Source organism: Camelus bactrianus, chromosome 3 (genome assembly GCF_048773025.1).
Source record: "Camelus bactrianus isolate YW-2024 breed Bactrian camel chromosome 3, ASM4877302v1, whole genome shotgun sequence".
NCBI classification, from domain to species: domain Eukaryota; kingdom Metazoa; phylum Chordata; class Mammalia; order Artiodactyla; family Camelidae; genus Camelus; species Camelus bactrianus.
Genome location: NC_133541.1, coordinates 63,477,858 through 63,502,024, shown reverse-complemented (window position 1 = coordinate 63,502,024; position 24,167 = coordinate 63,477,858). Strand labels below are relative to the sequence as shown.

The window sequence follows — 24,167 nt, the reverse complement described above, 5'->3', positions numbered from 1 at the left end:
ATCAAGTTGCTTTTACATACATTATTGTTTTGCAGGAAACAGTAAAAGTCAAGTTGCTTGGGAGTACATTAAATTATACCAGTTAAAAGTGTTAGAGAGATGGCTTAAAAATAAATTGCCCATAATACCTTTTAATAAAGGTGCTAAATGCACTTTTTTATTCTTTGTTAAAAACAGATGCCTATTTGGCACTGCTCAGAATCCCATTTGCCATGTATATTTTGATTAATATTATACTGGGTAATCTGCTTTACGTGGTCTAGGTTCAGTAACCTCACTGTAAAATAATGAACCTTCAAGAATAAAAAATATGCTCACTATAAAGTTGCATATTCTGAGAAGCCAGTGAACGTATTCAAATGAAATGAAAAAATGAGGTTTTCACCCAGTAAATTTGCTTGAAGTGAAACTTACATTTCTCAATTTGTATTTAGCTGTCAGTCTGCACACTAAAAACTGGACGAGCCATCAACCTTTTGCATATGTTTTCTATAAATACCTTTTCTTCTCTGATTCAACTGCCACAGGACTCTGCAGAGGTAGTGAGTGGTCTTAAGGGAGCTTACAGCAATCGGGAGGCAGCCAATGGCAGTGAGTTCACACACTAAGTGGCATCTTCAGAAAAAGACCAGCACTCATATTTTATGAAATGTGTAACATGATTTACCCAGGGTTGTCAAAAGAGATGAATTTCAGCCAATGCAAGGTAATAAATAGTAATATGTGCTGCATATATTTGACTTATAACCCTTGGCATTTTGAAACAAAATTCTTTTGAAGAATTCATTTTATACATCATAAACTTTTCTATTGTTTTTCCTGTTTGGGCTGTCTTTGTCAACAGACTTCTTGTGAAAATATTATTCAAAATTGTAAATGAAGCAATATTTTTGAGAATACTCACCTAGGACTTTCTTTCCAGGGAACACTTGAAATAGGAAAGTTAGTAGTGTAGAAAATGGTTGGTTTCATTAAATCAGAACCCAGGCAGGAAAATAAAAAAGAAAACCCAGTGAGTTGTTTGTCCATGATTATGGGAAATTTGTTATTAAAGTTTAGTGCTATTTTATCTTGTGAAACATTTACTGTCTTTTAGAAACACAGAAAAACCATTTTGTTATATTTATTTTTACACATTTGGAGTGAAATTTGAAGGCTCAGATAATGCACAGATGCAAATTTTTGATTCAAGGCAGAACACTTTCCATTAAATATAAATTTAGCTTCTTTCCAGATTCCAAGAACCTAATGAATGTCTTACTTTGCTGTGGTCCAGCAGATAATTGCCACAAGATCATTCAGATAGTCACACATAGCTTTGCATTTCAGCTTACAGTTTCTTCTTTGTTTTCCTCCCGACACATAAACACACAAATATATTTTAGAGATTCTCATATGTCCATTACAAGTATCTAGTTCATGTTTAGCACCATATTATAGCTATACATAAAACACACGAATCTGTTTAAAAGCAAATTTTAAAATCTGCCATCCACATTTCTGTGTGTAAGAGTATATATTTCCAAATTATATCCATAGAGAGATTTCAATATCTGGTTATGTTCACAAAATACAAAATCACCCCCCACACACACTCATATTCTTGCTGAACACACATACACTTCCCATGTAATATGGACACTGCCCTTGAAACTGTGCCTGCTTTTTCCAGTCATGATTCCATTCTGAAGTTTCTCCTGCCATAGTCTCTTGAGTTCACAAAGGAAACTTGAAGCTGGTCCTTGTAACAAGGCCCCAGAGGCTCTGCACGTGCAGTAGCTCCTTACATCTCAATAACAGAAAATCACACTTGGGAACAGACATGTCTTCTCAACCTTAGGGGGATTGTGAAGACCACTATTTGAATTATTCATTCAGCAGAGAACAGGAAGATTATGTGACCACAGCCCACCTTCACAACTGAACATTTTAACATCATTGTAAAAAAACATGTATTACGTATCTGTTATGGTGCTGAGCCAGCCACTGTGTAAAGTGAATTTATGAGAATTATATCCTCTATAAATTTCCAGTTAAGATACAACTGAATTTCCGTAAGACAGATAATGAACATCTATGTAAATTCTATAAATATGTCTATAGATAAGTTAGCCAAAGGTGAAAATGTGCACACCATATTTAACTGAACAAGGTTTCGGGGTTGTTTGCTTTTTATATCAGCTTTTCTAGACCAAGAAGTAATAGAATGCAGTTTTAGTAATTGAGAGAGGAGTCAGAGCAAACAATAAACTTCAGTATCCTCCAATTTGAATGAGTTCCCAAGCTTTCAAATTTTATATATAATGAATATAAATTATTCCTAATTTCACCACTGTCACCAAAAAGGCTTTGACATAGGTCAGCAAGTTAACTTTGTGTAAGCTCCTCTAACTGAAGGTAAATTGAGAAGGGAAATTAAGATTGTACCTGTGTTGACACTCAGATTGGCTAATCTAATAAACAGAGAATAGAAAAGAGAATCAGTAAAATAAATAGATAATTATAGTCAAGTACCCTGCATGGTGTGTTAAGAGAATTTAGAGAACATCTATCTAGCTTCGACTGAAGATGTGCAGACTGTATTCCACAGGACAATCACACGTTACGGAGACCAAGGACACACTTGGAGGGACTACAGGAGTAAAGGCGAGGAATGCGAGTGATAAGAGGAGCGTGACACACACTGAGAACCTTGCGCAAAGTACAAGAGGCACAGGAAAATTTTGTCTCTTCTAAGAAGTACGTGTGGAGGAAGAGTAAGGGAGGAGCAAAAAATTGGCATTAATCATTGTAACTAGCACAACTGGCACAACCTTGGAAAGAATGAGCCTTTGTAACCAAGAAGACCGCCCTGTTTCTCACTTCAAATAAAAATATTAGCAAAATGTTACAGCCAAAGATAAAGAATAAGAATGTATTGTTATTCTATATCCTCCATTTATTTAGATGAATTGATGTTCTCAACACCTGAATATTTTCCATCTCCAATGGACAGACAGGCAAGTTTGCAATAATGATAGCAGTCAACTTTACGCATCCCCTATTGCCCAAATTCCATCACTTATTCCTAGTTTACTAATAATTGCTAATAATTAGAAGAGCAACTAAATCACCTTCTAGATTGAAGGATGAGTTATGTGTAGGGGCCATCAGTGACAGCATGTCAGCTCTGGTGAAATGATTAAATCACAATCTTGTAGTAACCTATAATGAAAAAGAATATGAAACCAAATATATGTATGTCACACATATGACTGAAACATTATGCTGCACACCAGAAATTGACACACTGTAAACTGACTATACTTCAGTTTTTAAAAAAACATGAAAAAAAGGACCCAAAAAGGATATTCCCAGGGTCAGACAGTAGGCAAACATTAGCACCCAATTACCTTCCTTCACTGTTCTCTAGAATCTAAAAGCCTGCCTGAAGATGGTTACACCAGAGAAATATTTTTTTAAAGGGCACTAGCAAAAAAACTCAGATAAAACACTACCTTTGGCCACCCTGCATTGTGTTCTTAAATTATTTGTACTTTGGATAATGAATCTTCTCTTGTTTTTTTGAAAGTTTATTAGGTGAATAAGCTTTATTTTCAGTAAAACCAGAAAAAGGGGGGGTAACATTGAGAATGGGAATATAATATTTAAACAAAAAGATTTAAAACCTAATGTTTTAGCAGAAAACAGCTCAGAACGAGAATCCTCTGTAGATACATGACTCTATTACTTCAGGATTAGAACTTTAGGTCTGTTAACCCCAAGTGAAGTTGAAAAGTCAAAACCACTCCTCTCTCCTTTCTGCACTTGTTTTCTTTCTTTCATTAGATGATAGATAGATAGATAGATGATAGATAGAAAGAAAGAAAGAAAGAAAGAAAGAAAGAAAGAAAGAAAGAAAGAAAGAAAGAAAGAAAGAAAGAAAGAAAGAAAGAAAGAAAGAAAGAAAGAAAGAAAGAAAGAAAGTAAGTTAAGAGTCCATCAAATTAAGGTCAACTGGGAATTAGTCAACTAAGATAGATTTGAAGAAATTACAGAACATACAGTATGGAAAAAATTTAATTGAGAGCAAAGTTATGAGACATAGAGTAAAGAGAGATTCAAAACTTATCAAAGAATTCTAAGAAAAGAGGAACTCTAGAAAAAGAGAATATACAGAATCTTGGAAAGGCAATAAGAATTTTCCAGAAAGACAAACTCCAGAGAAATGAAGGACAATAATCCTCAAGCAGGGAAAAGAAAAAATAAACCAATATCTAGACACCTCAGTCAAATGTATAATGCTAAAGAAAAGACAATATTTTAAAAGCCAACAAACAATGCAACCATAATTTTGAAGGTAAAGTGAAATCTAACAGCAATAGTGAAAGCCATAAATCATTGAAATGTACATTTAAGTGATAAATCAGAATAGGATTATGTATCATGAGAAATTATCTTTCAACAAGTGAAAAGAGCACTTTGGGGTAAATAACAATTGAGAGGCTTTGCTAGCACCAGACCTTCACTAAAGGAAAAAATCATAGATGGATTTAGGAAGAAAGAAAATCAATGTAGAAAAAATGGTGAGCATATGGATAAGTCTAACATGATGCTGGTGAAGTAAATAATATAACTGTCTGACTTAGGAGGTTAAGAAGTAAAAAGAAAAAATCCTACCAAAATAGTGTGAAAATCCTGGGCAATAATACCATGTAACTTGAGAGGGAGGATGATTGGATTTAAAGCATTCCGAACTCTCTTTTAAGAGCTAGATTGGATAAAAAAAAAAAAAAAATCCCATTATATGCTATTTACAATAAACACTAGTAACCATGGCATTGAAAGATAGAAAATAAAAGGGTAGGGGAAATAATATACCAAAAAAAAAAAAAAAAAAAAACAGTAACCAGAGAAAACCAACACAACCTCTTCATTTTAGATAATATAAATTTTAGGGCAAAACAATTAGTAGAGAGAAAGAGAAATGGCATATATTGACAATATGTTTAATTCACCAAGATACAATAATTCTAAAATGTTTCATGGCCTCTATATATATAACTGAAGTTAATATAAGCATCCAACATAAGGAATTTGTAAAAGAATGACATAACAACCTAATAAACCCAAGGAAAGCAGATAACGAATCAACAAATTACTATAGTATAAAATAAAGACCCATAGAGAAAATCAAACAACAAAGTCAAAAAAAGCAGGTCCTATAAAAAGACTTCACTAACAATACTGAGACTCTTCTAGCAAGACTGATTAGGAATAAAATAAAAAGTAACAATTAAATAATATTAGAAATTAATAAAAGGATAATCTAAACACAGATGTAGTAGAAATTTCTAATAACAGTAAATGAATGAGTAACTTATGCTAATATGTTTGAAAACATACAAAAAAATTGACAAATTTCTAAATAATGTTACTAATTTGAACAGAAAAGAATCTGAAGAGTTCTATAACCAAAAGGAAAAACAACTGGTAATTCAAATTTTTCCTACAAAGAAAGCCACACATAGTTTTATAGGGAAGCTCTGCCAAATATTCAAAGAGCAGACAATTTCAATCCTACAGAAATTCTTTCACAGAATAGGAAAAGCATGAAGACTCTCAAATTCATTCTGAGGATATATCCCCTTCATACGAATTTTAAATTTTTTTTTTTACAAAACTAAAGACCATTCTCACACATAAAAATTTATTCAAAAATTATAAAATTGTGAACTGAATACACACAGAAACATTGTTCAAATTAGTGAAACATTTAAACAACCTAAATATCTACAGACAAGAGAATGGATAATTTGTAGCTCCAGCATGATGGAGCACAGGGATATATGTATAAGATAAACCCACAATAGAAAAGAGAGGAACTATTAATAACCACAAATTTCAAGATAACAATAATTTCATTGGAGAAAGGCACATTATCAGAGATAAGAACTCACGAAGTTCCAAAGGTACTATTTTATTTCTTAATCTGAGTGGTGGGTACCCAGATATGAGTTTTGTGTGTCACATTTGAAGATACTAAATACCACATGGGAAAATTTAAATTTACAGGGTGTCTCATTCTCTAACTATCCATGCTATGAAACTAGATACACTATTATTTGTAACAATATTATGTGCTTATTATTAGAGCTTTGGGCATGGAGTTTCTCAATGTATAAGCATCACTTGATTTACTCATCAGAAATTGATATGTAATAATGTTAAGAACAGGTTACCAGGGGAGAAACGGGGTGGGAAGGTATAAATTGGGAGTTCGAGATTGGCAGATACTAACTACTATATATAAAATAGATAAACAACAAGTTCATACTATATAGCACAGGGAACTATATTCAATGTCTTGTAGTAACCTAGAATGGAAAAGAATATGAAAATGAATGTATGTATGTATATGTATGACTGAACATTATGCTGTACACCAGAAACTGACACAACATTGTAAACTGACTATACTTCAATAGAAAAGAATAACATTAAATTTTAAAATGTTATGGTGGCTTTGCATTTTATGAATAAACTCCACTTTGTTATGAAAAAAAAGAACAGTTTTCCAAGCTAAATAGCTACAGCATTTAATTTAACTTTACATTCTGAAGTTTTTAAGTTGTTAATTAACTAACAGTATTTCTATTTTACATATTACTCAGTAGTTTTTCGCCTAGATTCTGACTTCAGTATACCTTGTCATATAAACAACTTCCATCTTCAAAATGTGTGTGTCCCGCATAAAACCACATAAGCCCTAAATAATTAATTTACTGTCAGGCTACATATAATATCGAGTTAGCCTATTCCCTTCAAAGAGTCATGGACCCAAGAGTTCTTCAGGTTTACAATTTGTTAACAAGTAACAGAGCTCTTAGCTGAGATTTTTTTTAAAGGAAATAAAAAAAAAAAAAGTAGTTTTACTAAATAATTGCATACTTAACCCCTACTACAGTTCCACTTCCAACAGCATTTAAACCACTATGACTAAATATTTTTCCTTTTCCTATTTTCCCTTGTAAATGTTTGAAAATGCTTTCTATAATTTTTCAAATGCTTTTACTAACAATGATATAAATTCCATCTACTGTTAAATCCAAAAGAAAATGACAATCTTTATAAATAATTTTTAAAATTCTGCCATATAATAGACTTTTTTCTCTTTTATATTAGGGAATTCAGAAGTCTAAAATGAAGCTTGACCTAAGATACTGAAGATATAAACATAATGACAAAACTGTTAACATTAAAATATAACTCTTCCCAAAGGACTTGACAAACATCATATTTGGATGTTTCATTTATTGTCCTAGAATTTGGGGAATGTTTTATTTATTTTTTCAAAAGTTACAGATTTTACTGGTTTAAATAAATGCCTAAATATGAGAACCTAAATATATTGTGATCTTCACAATGGCCACAGAGTCCCTGTGGTATCCATAGCAAGCTCTTCGATCCCTTTATGTTTTTTTCTTTATGGACATAAAGAGAATTTTTAAAAGTATGACTTTTAATTGATAAATATTATTGTATACCCTAAAATAGAATTATTTCAAATATAATCATGCTAGGCGTGTTTGATAAATTCGCTTTGTCTTACAAACATTGAGATAATCTGTCCTACAAACAACTGAAAACAGGACTTATTGTCTTTTACTATTATTTGCCTTTTGTTGGTTGTATTTTAATGTGTTTCGGGCATGATAATAAACATTTCAAAACTGTATATAATGTGCTTTCAAGTGTCTGGTGCACTATAGCAATTAAAAGCAGTAGGATTGTTTACTTTCTTATTTGATGTCATCATAACTTGGATGCAAGGAGTTTTTTTCTTTAAAGTTGTACTCCCTCTCTTTAAGACCTCAGTGTTTGGTGCATTTTACACTAACTATTAGTGTCTTATATAGGACATATATGATATAAATGAGAATTAATAGCCTATTTCTCTAAATCACAAGTTTAAATTCTAAAGTTTAATTTAAGAAAAGCATTATTTCAAAAAAAAAAAGCATTATTTCTATGACATGCAGCAGAAGAATAGCTCTAGAGGTTCATGTCAGTCATGCTAAACATAGTATCATTTTGGCGACCATCCAAATTCTGCTAGCAGTTTCACTGACAAAATAAGGATGATAATTATGAAACACGCGCATGGGGAGAATTACACGTATGTATGTACACACATACAGGTTGAAGGACACGCCCAGTGGTAAAGTCTCATGGATGTTTTCTAAGGTCGCTCCTAATGTGCAGAGATGGGTATTGTGCCTGAGTAACCCGTTGCTCGTGTGACGGTTTCATTCCCATTAGTGACCAGTATTTAGAGTTTGAAGCTAATGAGAAAAAGAATTTAGACCTAAATTTAAAAGTTTAAATTTAAATTTAATTTATCTCCTCAAAGAAGATACCCCTGACCATCAACTCAAGGATAAAAACCTGTACCTAGAGGTTTCAAGTCTTCACTTTTCATAGCATGCAAAATACAGAATTGTAATTATTTGTTGAATCATTGTCTTAGGTTGGATTCTCTATAAGCAGAGCCTGAAACAGGATTCATGAGGCAAGTAACTTATTAAAAGAGGGCTCTCAGAAGAAACCTCTACGGGAGGAAGGAAAACAAGGCAGCTAAGAAGAGAAAGTTTAGCAAAGATATAGTTGAAGTTTAGCTTTGGCATGAGCCACAGGGGAGCTTTGGAACATAAACTGTGCCACAGAATACATCCTGCCTTGTAGTAAGGTAAGGTTATCAGACTTTCACATACAGCATCAGTCATTCAATCAACAACTGCCTCAAGGCAGTGGAGAGGCAAGGGCTTAATTCCTAGACATCTCCAAGCAAGATGACTTAAGTATCCTCAGAACAAAACTCCAAAAAAGGTTACACATGTGAGTCATAACTGCAAAATTCTACCATAGCAGTTGGGGTGGAGGCACAGCAACCAATAAAAAGGTCCTCAGGAGATCCAGGTAGGGCACCAATGAGGCTGTGGCAGTAGCCCTTCTTCCCCAAAAACTAAAAGCTCAGTAATGGCAGAGGTGGTTAGGTGGCTTCAGTCTCGTTCAGGGGTCGAATGATATCAGCACATACTAGAGACTCAAGAAATTTTTAAATAAATGAATCAATGGAATCATCAGGCATTTGGCAAATTGTGTTTCTACTTACTTTAAATTCACTATCATCTTAATGAGAGTTAGCCCTGTGTATGGATTGCATGCATTGATACTCAGATATAATATTTGAGTATACAGTAAAGCCCAGTAGATTAAGATATACATCACCTAATCCAGAATTGTTACTATGATTTTCAACTTAATCATTATTTTTCAAAATCTATTCATTCAGATTTAGGTCAATACATTACTTTTGTATGTAGTCAGGGCATGAATAATAGCTATTTATCTAGTAGGGTTTAGGTAAACAGTAAGGCAAAAAGATCTAAAATTCAAAGATTTCTATTATTTTGTTATGCTAACACATTTGCAAGCCAATGAATTCATGTTGGTTAATTTATGATTTGTGGCACATATAGTTATATGATTGTAATATTAATGTAATGCATTTTATACTGTTATTCACCTATATTATGTCATAAAAATTTTAGTTTATCTACATGCCCTTCATATTTACAGTAATGAATATACAAATACATACATACATAAACAAATATATATATGCACATTTTGTTGGATTGTATGGAATATTAGTGAAATATTTTACTACTAGATACTTTCATTTTGTTTATGACTTGCTGTCATTATTAAAGTCATAGTGAACATATCTGGGGATATTTTTATTCTGTTTATTGTTTACTTGGGATAAATTAGGAATAAAAACATAATATTCAAGCCTAAAGTAATTTAATTTCTCTGCCATATTGTTTGACAGGCTATATTAAATTATCAGGTAAGTAGTAATGAATGAATAGGGCAATTTCTTTGCAGTGTCCCCAGAAATGGATGTTCTGGATTTTGTTTGTTTGATTCTACTCTGTAAAACAATATTTTTAAATTGCTTTATTTTAATTTCTTTGATAATTAGAGAAACCGACATTTACCTCTGTCTTTTTACCAACTTATTTTCCTATTTATAAACTATCACATTGGCCATTAATTTATGTGGAAACTTGAATCTTCCTTACAAATTTGAATATACATTATCATTATCATTTTGAAGAAAATATCTATAAATTATATATAACTTAAATAGTAGACAATATAAACATTTTATTTAGGTTTTATTCCTTATTTCCCAGCAGATTAATATATATTTATACTTCATCATAATCTCTCTTGAATTTTCTGTTAATTCAAAACAAGAAAAATGTTATACCACCAAAGAGTTGTTAATTATTCTATTCTATTATTTGATAATTTTTCTTTTGTTTAATTTTTATTTACTGATTTTAACATTTATTTTAAATTCACTATTTTACGCACATACCATTTATTTTAAATTAGGACAGCAAGAGATGGAAATAACATTTTCCCACAATTGTTCCAAACATACTTATATAATAATTCTGTTTTAATTTTGTTTAACTTAGAAAGTTTGTTATCACATAACAAGAGTTGGTGTATAATTAAACGATATCTCAAATCTTTACCTTATATTTCACTCAACATTCGAAATGTTGAACAAATTACGTAGTATTTTATATATTGATGCTAAAATATATGTTTTACTGTCTGATGGAGAAGGTTGCTTTTATTATTATTTCATAATCCCACATATTTTCCCTAAATGAACATCTTCAAGTTTACATTTTATGCAAAATCACATTGCCAAGTTCAAATCAAATTTTGATGTATTTAAATTGGAATGTTTTATATGTACTTGCCAGAATTGTTTTTTTTGTTAATATAAAAGAGTCCTTTCCAGGAATATGTCTATATCTCCAATTATTCAAATTTTCATTTAAATCTTTTAGGATATTTCCATCTAAAATTTCCATCTAAAGTTTCTCCACATATTAAAATTCAATTTTACCCTTAAATATTTCATATGTTTGTTATTCTGACCAGTTTCTCCTTATTGAAAATTATATTTTATAGCTGTGAATTACTAGGATATAAAAATAGAAGAAAATTTCTACCTTTTATTAGGAGTAAATATTTATTAGTCTATGATGGATTTACATGTGTATATTAAGTATATAATTTCATATATATACACACATATATAATATATATATATATACACATTCCTAGCCAACATTTCTCATTTATTTTTTCCTTTGTTTGCATTTCAAGAAATCTAAATGCTTCACTAAAAATAAAGAAGTATTCTACTTGATTTTAAAATTAGTCCATTCCCTTTAAGACTCTGAAAACAGTTATATGACTATTTTCTTAAAAATGCACACACGTACAGTCAGACATACACATACACAGAGAGATTTGTGCATAAATGTTGCTATTGATTGTAATACTGTTTTTCTATTTAGTAAGAAAGAATTTTTTCTTTTTATATTGTATGATGCATTTATTAGAATTCGGTTTTAAATTTTAGCTAGTACTTTTTAGGCAACTATTAAATTATTACATGTTATTTTCTTATCTTACTTGTTGATGTGGTATTATGTTAAAATTTTTGATATTGATATTGATCCTTGGATTTCTAAGGAAGAAAAAACTTTTACTTGTTCACTGTGTAGTTTTCTTTAAGTATAGCAATTAAGTTTGAATCCTTAGTACTTTATATAATAGTCAATCTCTTTATCAGTGAGATGAGTGAGATGTTGGTTTTGTCATTAGAAAAGACAAAGTGCTGATATACAGTGAGAAACTAGACAATTCAAGAAGCTATTTTAAAGGAAGACAGGAAAATATCAAAATATCAATGGAAAAAATCAGGAAAATATCAAAGGCAGGAAAACAAATGATCCCAAAAGGCAAATATCACTTATAAGAACTTTTTCCTAGGGAAAGCACAGTGAAAAATAATTAAAGAATATTTTGTGTTAAATTATAATCGAGGATAAATATAACCATCAAAAATATTTTCAAGTAACTATCTCTGCAGTTGCCAACAATGAACAACAGACAGTGAGTCCTTTGAAGTCAGAGTACCCCTCCCCTTGTTGTTGCTGTAAATAAAAGAATACTTTTGGAATCTGGTATTTCATTTCTGATTTTATTTTAATTATTTTCTTAGTTATCAAATTACTGGAAGCAGCTCATTTTTTATATAGTAAAATATCTGGTTCTTATTTGTATAATAATTATGGATACATTCTCTAAATAAGAAAAATATTCTGGATAACTCTAAAATGTGAGCGCATGCTTCTGAATGCTTGCAAGTAAAGTGCTCTTCATCTTGTCAGTGTTTTAAACTCCTATTCAATCTCTGAAACATTTTTAATATAAAATCTGTCTTGATTCTACCTACAACCTTGCAGGAAGGGTTTTTTTCTCCTTCCCACTCTCAATTGTGTCTTTGTTTATGTTAAATACAGTGGAAATACATAGACTTAAGAGCTGAAAAAAAAAAAAAAACCTCAGATATTCAAATACTGTATTGGCTGTTTAGTAGCAGTGTGAGACTGAATGAATTACTGAAGAATTTTGTTTTCTTTTTTGCTAACTAGAATAATTTCACTTCCCTCACAGGGTAAGTTTGAGACTTTTCTGAAAGAATGTGTGTGTTAAATCTCAACAAAAATAGCTCTTTTTCACTCTTTTCTAATATTTTTAATGTTTATATTTATATTCATCATAGAATTTTCCTCCTATTATAATGTTTTTTCAGTCCACCTGAGGTCAAGGATATTATTTATTCATCTTTGTACCTCATGTTCAACTCAGTGAGTCTGGGAAATCAATTACTGCACTCCAACCCTTGGGAATCAAAAAAGACCAGAAAGTTCTTGCCTGATTAATTCCTTAAACTCCTTTATGTATTTGCCTACAGTGCCTCCTGTGGTGCTTGTATCTACTGTGTATTACTCTGGACACATGAGCAATAGTCCCTCACTAAGTGCTTGTTGAGAATGTTTGGAAAAAAATAAACTGGAGCTCAGATCAAGATGGTGGAGTAAGAGATATGGAGCTTACATCCCTCCGTGAACGTATCAAAATATACATATATGTAGAATAATTCTCACTAAAAACTAACTGAAAACTGGCAGGACTCCTTTACAACCAAGGTTATAAGAAAGATATACATGTAAGCCAAAAGGAAGAGGAAAAAAGTGATCAGGTTGGGATTTGTGCCCAGGTAGGGGACTCAGAGAAAAAGGGGGATTACACAGGTGGGCACCCACCCTGGGGAGTGAGTGGTTCAGGCCACAGACTGGGTGCCCCAGGCCTGGGGTTCTACGCAGGGGATAAAGCCCCCTTGGCTGTTTGGAGAACCTCTAGGACTAACAAAATGGCTGTAGAAAGCTGAACTTCCTCTGTGAGGAGCATGCATACACTGGCTTGCCCCCAAGGCAGGGCAAAGAGAGGTCTGCTCTAGGGGCTGTAGGGTTTCCTGCAATTGCCTCACCACACTCCCCAGCCTAAGGTGAGTGAATGTTCAGGCCACACTCGCTCCATATCACAGCATAGCACTGGATGTGGGACAGCCACAACGAAGGGAAAGACTTAACCAGGAGATGTAGAAGTGAGCTGGTCACAGGGCAGAGCCTGGATGCAGAAGCAGCAACCACTTTTGGAACTCACTCAAGCAGTATCTCAGAAGCAGCCCAAATCTCTGATGGCAGCTGCTCCACCACAGCACACCCCTAGATACATGTCAAGAGTCCACAGGTGCCCTTGCAGAGCAGTTCCACAACAGGGTGGGGGAGGCAGAAGCTGGGGGCAGTGATTCACTGTGAGGGACAAAAGGGACTTGCACCTGAGGCTGCATCTTAGCTGAGCCATGAGTGGCTGCACAGGCAACACACTGGATCTCTGTCTACAACTAACACAAGCCAAGAGTCCACGTAGGCCCCACTTGTTCCAGCACTGCCCCTCTCTGGGACAAGGGATCCAGTGAAGGGAAAGGGAAAGATGAACACTTAAGGGGAACAGAGCCAACTTGGACCAGATCCTCAGTGCTTCTGCTCCAGTAACTTGGGATCATATCCCACCTCCAACAGGGCAGTGAAAGCCACTGAATAAAATGGAAGTCCCCCTTCACTCCTGGTGTCAGCTCTAGCCCCTCCATCACCAGCCCCACCCCATACCAAGATGATAGTTGCTAGCACAGCCTGAAGAAAGATGTGACTTATATCTAAGTCAAATCCAGCACCACCACCAAAGGCATTCAGCACACACAGTCTGTATAGGGATGCTCCCACATAAGAACACGCTTTCAAGACTGCAACAGCTAACAGTTTCACCTAAATTTCTAGAAGCAGAGAAAGTTAAGGAAAACAGAAAAATAGAGGAACCATTCTCCATTGAAAGAAAAAGAGAAGAAGACTGAAAAAAAAAATACTGAAACAGAAATTATCAATTTACCAGATAAAGAATCCAAAGCATTGGTAATAAAACTGTTTTCTGAATTAAGGAAAAGAATTGATGTACACAGTGGAAATTTTAACAAAATAGAAATCATAAAATGACCAAATCAGAAATGAAAATTTTAACACCTGAAATAAAAAACACACTAGAAGGAATGAATAGCAGACTAAATGATACCAAAATACACAAGTGATCCGGAAGATAGAATAATGAAAATCACCCTATCAGAAAAATAAGAAGAAAAACAAATTTAAAAAAATGAAAGCAGCCTATGAGATCTCTGAAATAACATTAAGCATACCAACATTCACATTACAGGAGTCCCAGAAGGAGAGGCAAAGAGAAGAGGATTGAAAAAGTATCTGAATAAATTATGGCTGTAAACTTTCCAAACATAAAGAAGGAAACAGATATCCAGTTACAAGAAGCAAGAAAGTCTCAAACAAGATGAACCCAAACAGACCCACACCAAAACATATCATAATTTAAATGGCAAAAGTTAAAGAGAAATTTTAAAGGCAGCAAGAGAAAACAAAAAGTGTCATATACAAAGGAATCTCCATTGTGAAATCAGTTGATATCTCAGCAGAAACTTTGCATGTCAGAAGGAGTGGCATGATATATTTAGTGCTGTAAAGGAAAAACCTGCAACCTAGGATACTCTATTCAGAAAGATTATCATTCAGAATCAAAGAAGAGATAAAGAACTCAGAGAAGCAAAAAATAAAAGAGTTCATCAGTACTAAACCAACCTTAGAAGAAATGTGAAATGATCTTCTCAAAGTGGAAAAGTAGAATCAACAGGAAAGGGAAAATCCCACTAGGAAAGCAAGTATGTAGTAAGGACTAAGGATCAACCACTTAAATAAGTTAGTACAAAGACAAAAAAATTGTAAAAGCAACTATAACTACAATAACAGTTGTGGGATAAACTTGAATATATAAAATATGATATCAAAAACAACAAATTTGGGGGAGGGATGTAAAAAATGTACATCTTTTAGAATGTATTTGAACTTAAATGACTATCAGTTTAAAACAAGAAGACATAAGTCAACATATAGAAACGCTATGGTAACCACAAATCAATAATCTACAATAGATACACAAAAACTAAAAGGAAGGGAAACAAGCACACTACTATAAAAAATCATCAAACCTCAAGGGAAGACAAAAAAGAACAGAATAGATAATAACTACAAAAACAACCAGAAAGCATGTAATAAAATGACAATAAATAAATAAAATGACAATAAGTACACATCCATTAATAATTACATGTCAGTGAATTAAATGCTCCAATCAAAAGACACAGAGTGGCTAACTGGATTTAAAAACAAGACCCTTCTATATGCTGCCTGTAAGAGTCTCACTTCAGGGCAAAAGATGCATATAAACTAAAAGTGAGGGAATGAAAAAAGGTATTTCATGCAAACAGAAATGACAAGAAAGGGGGTAAAGCAACATTTGCATCAGACAAGACAGAATTTAAAACAAAGGCTATAACAAAGACAAAGAAGTGGATTAAACAATGACAAAGGAATCAGTACAAAAAGAGGATATTACTCTTATTAACATATATACACCCAATACAGAAGCACCTAAATATATAAGGCAAATATAGATAGAAAAGGGGAGACTGACAATAATACAATAATAGTAGGAGACTTTAACACCCCACTGACACCAATGGACAGATCATCCAGACAGAAAATCAATAAGAAACATTGGTTTTTAAATGACACAAGAGACCATTTGGATTTAACAGATATCTATAAAACATTCCATCTCAAAACAGCAGAATGCACATTTTCTTCAAGTGCATATGGAACATTCTCCAAGATAGACCAATGCTAGGACACAAAACAAGTCTCAACAAATTTAAGAGGACAGAACTTACATTAAATATTTTTTCTCACTACAGTATGAAACTAGAAGTCAATTAAAGGAGAAAAAATGGGATAAGAACAAACATGTGGAGATTAATGAAAATGCTACTGAAAAACTGTTGAGTCAGTGAAGAATTCAAAAGGGAAATCAGAAAATACCTGTAGACAAATGGAAATGAAAACACAATACACTAAAATCTATAGGATGAGCAAAAGCAGTCCTAAGAGGGAAGCTTATCATGATATAGGTTTTCCTCAAGAAACAAGAAAAATCTGAAATAAATAACCTAATCTATCATATAAAGGAATTAGAAAAAACAAACAAACAAACAAACAAAGCCCCAAATCAGCAGATGGGAAAAATAGTAAAGATCAGAAAGGAAATAAGTAAAATAAAGATCAAAAACAATAGAAAAGATCAATGAAAACAAGAACTGTTTTTTTTTTAATGATAAACAAAATTGATAAATATTTAGACAGGATCAACAAAAAGAAAAGAGAGCATACCCAAATGAACAAATAAGAAATGAAAGATGAGAAATAGGCAATACCACAGAGATATAAGAAAATCATAAAAGAATACCATAAACAGTTATATGCCAACAAACTGAACAACTTAGAAGAAACAGACATGTTTCTAGAAACTTGAAACTTGCAAAGAATAAATCCAGAAGAAACATAATTTAAACAGATTGATCACTAGTATTGAAATTGAATTGTAATTAAAAAAACATCCAGCAAACAAAAGTCCATGACCAAAGGGCTTCACAGGAGATTTTTATCAAACATATGTAGAACTAATACTTCAAACTATTCTAAGAATTGAAGAGAATGGACCCCTCCCAAATTCGTTCTACAAGGCCACCATTACCCTTCACCAAAACCAGACAAAGATAGTTACAAAAAGAGAAAATTGCAGGCCAATATCTTTGAGGAATATAGATGCAATAATTTACTACAAACTATCAGCAAACCAATCCAACAATGTAAAAAAAGAATCATATACCACAATGAAGTTGGGTTTATTTCAAGGACTCAAGGACAGTTCAATATTTGCAATCAATGTGATACAGCACATTAACAAAATGAGGGATAAAAATCACATAATTAACACAGAAAAAAACATTTGACAAAATTCAACATCTATTCATGATAAAAATTCTCATCAAAGTGTATATAAAGGGAATATATCTCAACATAATAAAGACCATTTATGACAAACCCACAGCTAACATCATACTCAGTGGTGAAAAGCAAAAAGTCTTTCTTCTAAATTCAGGAACAAGACAAGGATGCCCACTCTCACCACTTCTATTTAAGACAGTATTGGAAGTCCTAGCCACAGCAGTCAGACAAGAAAAAGAAATAAAAAGCATCCAAATTAGCAGGGAAGAAGTAAAACTGTCACTATTTACAGATTACCCATATATAGAAAACCTTGAACTCTCCACCACAAAACTATTGGAACTAATAAATGAATTCAGTAAAGCTGCAGGATACAAGATTAATATACAGAAATCTGTTGCTTCTCTATACACCAATAATAAACTATCAGAAAGAGAAAAATTTTTTAAACCATTTGAAACATATCAAAAAGAATAAAATACCTAGGAATAAACTTTACCAAGAAAGTGAAACACCTTTACTCTGAAAAATTATAACACACCAATGAAGTAAACTGAAGATGATACAAAGAAATGGAAAGATATCTCTTATTCTTGTATTAGAAGAATTAATATTGCTAAACTGATCATACTATCCAAAGCAATTTACAGATTATATGTAATCCCTATCAAAATACCCATGAAATTTATCACAGAACTAGAATAATCCTAAAATTGATACTAGACCACAAAGACTCCAAATAGCCAAAGCTATCTTGAGAAAAAAGAACAAAGCTGGAGGTATCATGCCCCCTGACTTCAGACTACCCTACAAAGCTACAGTAATCAAAACTGCACAGTACTGGCACCAAAAAAAAAAAAAAAAAAAAAAAGACACAAGACACATAGGTCAACAAAACAGAATAGACAGCCCAGAAATAAACCCACATACTTATGGTCAATTTATCTATGATAAAAGAGGCAAGAATAAACAATGGAGAAAGGACAGTCTCTCCATAATCAGGGCTGGGAAAACTGGAGAGTTATATTTAAAACAATGAAATTAGAACATTTCCTCACACCATGTAGAAAAATAAACTCAAAGTGGATTAAAGACCTAAACCTAAGACCTGAAACGACAAAGCTCCTGGAAGAGAGTATGGTAGAACACTCTTTGACATAAATCATAGCACTATTTTTAATCTGTCTCCTAAGACAAAAGAAATAAAAGCAAAACTAAACAATGAGACCTCATTATGCTTAAAAGCTTATGCACAGAAAAAAGCCATTAACAAAACAGAAAGACAATCTACAGAATAGGAGAAAAAATTTGCAAATGATATGATCAAGGGGTTAATACCCAAAACATGTAAATAATTCATACAACTCAATATCAAAAACAAACAAACAAACAAAAAAACTCAATCAAAAAAAAAAAAGAAACAGAAGATGTGATATTTTTCCAAAAAGACATCTGGGTGACAGGCACATGAAAAGACACAACATTGCTAACTATTAGAGAAATGTACATCAGAACTACAAGATATCACCTCAAACCTGTAAGAATGGCTATTATCACAAAGTCTACAAAAACAAATGTTGGCAAGGATATGGAATAAGGGAAGCCTTGCACACTGGCTGGTGGGAATGTAAGCTGGTATAGCCACCCACCTGAATACTTACTTACCTGGCAGGGGAGATACCATAATCACCAAGGTAATTTTCCCAGGGCAAGGCTCGACCATTACACCCCAGATGTGATCCCCCAGATGTGGGGAACCCGACTGCATCATTTGTCACAGTGGAGAGGTGTGTTCACACTTTCCCCTGAATGGGGAGGGGAGCATTTCCTTAAGGCAAGTACAGACAAACATTACGTGGGATTTATTTCAAAGTTTGAAAGATTGAATTTTAAAAAAACAATAAATCAGTATTGTAGGTTTATATTTGTAGAAATCATCTGGAGAAATAAACAATTTCCACACAGCAAACAATCCCTCTCTGGATCAAGATGATAATACTAGGGAGGAAAGGAAGGGTAAAAAGTCACTCAGGTAATACTGATAGTATTTTGACTTATTACAGTTGTTACTACGATTGCTTCTAATGGATAATCAAAGTATCAAGATATTAAAACACATAACTTTATAGAAAAATGGAGCCTCTATCCCTTTAATTTTCTGCCTGCATTAGGCCTAATCTGTTGTTACTAATAGCATCAATTAAATTATTTCTGTTTGTTTTGTCCATAACTTCTAACAACCATATCATGTTCTTCTCCCACAAATAACAATCCTTCTAAATGTCCAAAAAATATATCGCAGGTAGGCCACACAAGTCCACTATAAAACAGGTCAATATATTTTCACACACACACACACACACACACACACACACACACACACACACACACACACACACACACACACACAAACTTTCTCTCACACATATCCATTAATGTTTTTCTTTTTTCCTTCTTGGAAAAATGATAGCTATTAAACAAAGATTAAGTTATATTTTTAAACAGGACATTGGAAATTTATTTGCAAGTCTAAAATGCATTTTGATTACACCTAGATTGTTTGCAGTATTCCCAGGAAGATACTGTCCCAAGAGCACATAGACACTTTATTATTCTTTTTAAAATAGTATATCAAATAATTTTCTATCAATTATATGTTTTATTTATAAATATTACTTTTAACATAATTTTTAGTATGTACATCATTTAGTATTCCACTTATCAAGTAAAGGAAATCATGATTTAATTAATTAATGCTAACCAAATTAATTATGTAGTCTTTAATTATCCTTTAAAAATATTAGAATCAATCCCTGGTAGAAAGCACAAAGACATTTTATGCTTTTGATAAATTGATCAAATAACATTATATAATTATCAGTAATACATTTCTTTCGATCTCAAATAAGCATCCACCTACTCAGTGTGTTAACTGGGGGAAAATCAGTTAAAAGATAACCCTATGAGGTACAGCATAAAATTGTACAAATCAATTTATACCATCTTAAAATGGAAAATGTGAATTATCTGTTACAAAGCCGGAGCTCACAAATTGGCAAGAATGTCTATTATAGGAAGTAATCTATTAGAATGTAATCTGGACCAACCAGAGCTATCTCTAATAGAACTGAATAATCAGAAGAATTTAATCATTTTCTAATGAACAATTATACAATTAATTGACCTTACGGTTAAGTTTAGAATTTCACTGATGAAATCTTCATAAAGCAACGCCAATAAGAACCATATTTACACAGGATCTCTGGAAGAACTCCCAATAGCAAAAGCCAAAATCATTTGATCAATAGTAAATAAATTACCACAGTATTGAGTTTTAACAATGAATAAAATAATTATCCTTGAGTCTGTATTGATTTTATTTTTTATTTTTCATATTTAGAATTTTCACGCAGCAATACTGACTTTTTTCTTTGGAAGTGCATTTCAATAAATTTTAACATCTGTATGGACTTGTGTAACTACCACTACAATCAAGATACAGAACAGTTCCACCACAACACAGAACTCATTATGTTGTCTTTTTATAGTTACCTCCTCACCCAGCACTACATCTGGCAATGACTGATCTGTTCTCTAAAACTGTAGTTTTTCTTTTTTAGGAACGTCATACAAATTGAATCATACAGTATGTAACCTTATGAAACTGGCTTTTTTCACTCAGCCTAATACCTTTGAGATTCACCCAAGTTGTTGGCTATAACTGCAGTTTGTTCTCTTTTGTTGCTGAGTAGCATCCCATTGTGTGCATAAATACAGTTTATCCATTCACGCACTGAAGGACATTTGGGTTCTTTCCAAGTTACGTTTGGTTTGGTTTTAGCAAATATGAATTGAGCTGCTATAAACACTTTAATACAGATATTTGTGTAAATACTGGCTTTCAATTCTCTAGGCTAAAAACCCAGGAGCGGGATGGCTGGGTCTTATGGTAAGTGTATGTTTAAATTTATAAGAAACTGCCAGAATGTTTCCAGAGTGTCTATTACCATTTTGCCACCAGTAATGTATGATCTCCACTTCATCTGCGTGCTTGCTAGTGCTTTTTCCCCTTAGCCATTCTAATAGATGTGCAGTGGTATCTCACCATGACTTTAATTTGCATTTCCCTAAAGAAATTAGGTGAATGCATTTGCACATGCCCTTTTTTGCCATCGTTGTATCTCTTTTGGCAAATGTTTATTCAAGTCCTATGACCTGTTTTTAAATGTACTGTTTGTTTTCTGATGGTTGAATCTGAAAAGTTTTTAAAATATCCTGAATACATATTATTTGTTGGATATGTAACTTACAAATAGTTTTACCTAGTCTGTAGCTGTTTACATTTTCTTAAACTGTCTTTCACAGAGCAAAAGTTTCTTTTTTAATTTTGATAAAGTCTAATTTATCTTTTTCTTATATGAATCATGCTTTCAGTGTCACATTTAAGACTTCTTCATCTACCAGCAGATCACATAGACATTCTTTCTATCTTCTAAAAGTTTTACAGTTTTACATTTTGCATTTAGATCTATGATTCATTTTGAGTGAATTTTTGTTTAAGGGATAAGGTTTAGGTTGAGGTTCATTTTTTTCTCTCTTTCATCTTGGTGTATGTCCCTTTAGCAGTGTCACACTCTCTTGATTACAGGAGCTTTGTAGTAAGTCTTAAAATCAATGAATGTGATTTCTCAAAATCTATATATTATTTATCAAATATTTTCATTGTCATATAAATAAATGTCTGAATAAATCAATAAATACATGGAGAAGAAGGAGTAGAACTTTCTTACCAAAGAACTGAAAATAATCTGGAAGGAATGAGGGAAATATAAAATTACCATTAGGCCATCACATTAATAATTGCTCCAGGCAATATACACTAATGAATGCTAAAATTTTTAGTGGCCAAAACATTAAGGAGAAACAGGATAGTTGCATGGCCTCTAGGTAGCTCCCAAAAATATTTTTAAGTTACTATGGGGGTTTTAATGTATATTTTCAAATTATTTGATACTCCTCCCTGAAGGAGGTGGAGCTTAATTCTCCTCCCCTCAAGGGTAAGCTGGACTTAGTGATTCACCTCTAATAAATAGAATATGGAAAATGAAGAATCATAATTTTACAGTGGGAGAACCTGGCAGACAGCACTTTAACCAAATGATTATGGTTAGAATCACCAGTAATAAATCATGTTGATACTAGGTTCTCAGACATAATGCAGTGAAAAGGGCACATCACCTCTGTGGAATCCTTTCCAGTGGTGCATAACCTCAATCTAATCAGGAACGATACAGAAGACAAACCCAAATGGCTATAAAATACTGACCAGTACTCTTTAAAAATGTCAAGGTCATGAAAGATGAGGGAAAACTGAGGGACTAACTGCAGATTAAACAGGACTATAGAGACATGATGACTAAATGCACAGGGTATCCTGCATTAAAAACATGGAACAACAACAAACCAGTGAAAAACTGGTAAAAATCTGATAAAGTCTAGGGTTAATATCATTGTACCATGTTAATTTCTTAGTTTTGATAAATAAACCACGGCTATGTGAGTTAACATATGAGGAAGATTTGTGAAGTATATGGTGAACTCTCCATAATGTCTTTGCAACTCTTCTGTAAGTCTAAATAAAAAGTCTAAAGAAACATGTTTCCCTTTGTTCAGTGATAAATACCCAAGCATTAACAGTGAAAAAAGCAACATTCTTTGTTTACATCCTCTTTTAAAGGAATTAATCATAGTCATTAAACAATCCTTTCACTTACAAAAAACTTAAATTTTCTCATTTTTTATCAAGTAACATCTAGCAGTGAATAAGACCACACTGAATATTTATTCTGCTGTTAGAAACTGTAGTGTAGACTTTTGGAATGTATATCTATTGATTTTGCCAGTGTTTTCTCAACTTTCCTTTTATTTGATAAAATCACCATAATTTTCCCTGATGAATCCCTCTCCTGCACTCTCACTTCATTTGGTTTTGGACGGGGCTGTTTTAGGGGAGGCATAAAGTTCAAGACCTGGCCTTCAAAGTGTTCCAGATGCCCGGTACTATCAATGAATTTTAGAATGAGTGCAATTCTTTTGGTGATTCAATCAAGACCAATCCTGGAACAATTTTTTAAGTGCCTGGAAAACAACTTTCTCACATTGCAATGAACTGTTAGGACTGGTGTAATCTTAATCATGAAGCTATAGGGACCCACGAGGTGGAGCCTGGAGATAAGATCAACACAATAGAAAGCAGACCCAAGAGATGAGGAAACTGAGAAAGAGAAATATCTGATCTCGATGACATTGTTTAATCCACTTTGTTTAGCTATGTCTGAAGATTATTCTGGAAAACTGACCCCAGAAAGTTCTGGGTCAATAAATTCCTTAACTTCTGTTTTGTAATTTAGGGGGTATTGGAATTAGGGCATGTGCAATTTGCCTCAGGAAAAAGTCCTTCAAAATTACCAATGTACATGTTGGATAAAATAAACCTGAGGTACTTATTTGTGCCATTTTTAGACAAGAAATGAAACAATAGTGATTTATTTTGAATCCTACTGATTTATTCCATATCCATTCTATTTAAAGCTGAAGAATGACAACCCATCTTTCCTTTCGGTTGCATACAACACAGAAGATATTACAAGAGAGTTCATGACACATATCCTGGTAATGTAAATGCAATCAATCAACACTATAAAATTAATAGAT

At 32.8% G+C, this 24,167-nt stretch overlaps 1 long non-coding RNA gene and 1 pseudogene across 1 annotated transcript in view; one reads left to right on the top strand and one right to left on the bottom strand.

The window, feature by feature from the left end:
- Nucleotides 1-24,167, bottom strand: part of LOC123615188 (uncharacterized) — a 464,042-nt gene that overhangs the window by 143,501 nt on the left and 296,374 nt on the right. The gene's annotated exons all lie outside the window — the stretch shown is intronic.
- LOC123615201 (U1 spliceosomal RNA) lies at nucleotides 19,111-19,261 on the top strand (annotated as a pseudogene).